This window comes from Arachis ipaensis, chromosome B07 (genome assembly GCF_000816755.2).
Source record: "Arachis ipaensis cultivar K30076 chromosome B07, Araip1.1, whole genome shotgun sequence".
NCBI classification, from domain to species: Eukaryota; Viridiplantae; Streptophyta; class Magnoliopsida; order Fabales; family Fabaceae; genus Arachis; species Arachis ipaensis.
Window position 1 is genome coordinate 98,479,177 of NC_029791.2, and position 1,928 is coordinate 98,481,104.

Consider the following 1,928-nt stretch of genomic DNA (forward strand, 5'->3'; position numbering starts at 1 on the left):
AACATTGAGATGGTTTGATATGCTAGATAGTTTTGGATATTCTTAATAATATTTAATTATAATTTAGGTTTAAAAAAATTTATAGTAAATATTTAACTACAATTTCTCAATTTAAATGGATCAGTTTATTTTTATAATAAAATATATATCACAAGTACTTAATCTAACATGATGGCTATACATACCTCCTAAGTGCTTTCTCCCCTTTATCACCAAGATGTTAATCTTCACATTTAACCTAATCTAATATGCCATTTTTATTTAAAATAAAAAACTATTTTGTACTTTTAAAAATTACAATTCTAACAAAATATATTTTAAAGAACTCAAATAACAAAATAAATTCTTAAAGATATATTTGTATTGACCAAATAAACTAAACGTATATAATAAATTGAGGTTTAAGATTTCTCACGTTAATCGTATTAGAGTAGTGTTAGATAGGTTGTTGCAAGTTAATCGTAATAGGGGATGTAGGGTAGTTAATTGCACGTAAAATGTGCTATCTCGTAGTGGTTTAGTTGAAAAAAGATAAATCATACTATCTTTGGACAAATTATATACCATCTGAGATGCTGTCCTGGGACAATTTATAAGTTAGTAGATTTAAAAAAATCGTATTTTTGAATTTCTTTCAGGAGAATCAAGTAAAATTAACTACTTTTTATGTTATTTAATTTAAAAAAAAAACATTTAACATATAGAGTACAATAAAAAACATGAATTTAATAATGTACCTTAGAGGTTATTTGTAATGTAAAATATATAATACTTACAAAATTATACCATGTCATTTCATAAAATGTAAATCTTAATGCTTATAGGCTTTGTAAAACAAATATTTTTAATTGAAGTAGCGGTTCATATATATGTTTAAATTAGCAAAATTAATGGCTCGTAAAATACAATATAATAAATCAAACCCATCAACAGTATACAACATACTTTAAAGCATATTTAAAAGTGTTTTCTAAAGTTAGGGATATACAAAATATGATATTAATTCTAATTTTCTAAGATTTTAATTAAACCTATCAGGAGTACTAACGAGTATATATTAAATTTTTCTAATCTTATAACTTTTGTATTTTAAAATTTTTTGCCCTAGCGACATTTAATATATGTGTAACACCCTACCGGGTAATCCGTTCGTATCTCCGACTCAAGTTCCCAAGTGTGTTCTTCAACACCGCCTCGACTCCAAGCCACTTTGACTAACGAAACCTCTTTTCCACGCAATCGTTTGATACTAGTATCGTCAATTCTAACTGGAGCCACTGGAAGCGTCAAATCTTCTCTTAACTGAACTGATTCAGTTTCTAACACATGGCTAGCATCAGGGGTGTACTTCCGAAGCTGCGACACGTGAAACACGTCGTGCAGGTTCGAAAGATGAGGTGGTAGAGCCATCCGATATGCCACCGGTCCAATCCTCTCCAGGATCTGAAATGGACTAATGTATCGAGGATTCAACTTCTTCGCTTTAATCGCTCTACCTATTCCTGTGGTCGGAGTAACCTTAAGGAAAACATGATCTCCTTCCTCAAATTCCAAGGGCTTCCGCCTCTGATCGGCGTAACTCTTTTGGCGACTCTGCGCTGTAAGCATCCTATCTCGGATTTTCTTCACTTGTTCAGTGGTCTCAGCTATCATCTCCGGCCCCAACAAGCCTTTCTCTCTAGCTTCATACCAACATAGCGGAGATTGACATTTCCTCCCATACAATGCCTCATACGGAGCCATTCCGATGCTCGCATGGTAACTATTATTGTATGCAAACTCCATACAATACATCATTTGTGTACAATTACATTAGTAAAATTAATGACTATATAAAAGAAAATAAAAATGTAAATTCATAAACCCTACTTAAAAGTATAATTAATGTCAGGAATGTATAATTAAATATTGGTTAAAATTTGTACTGT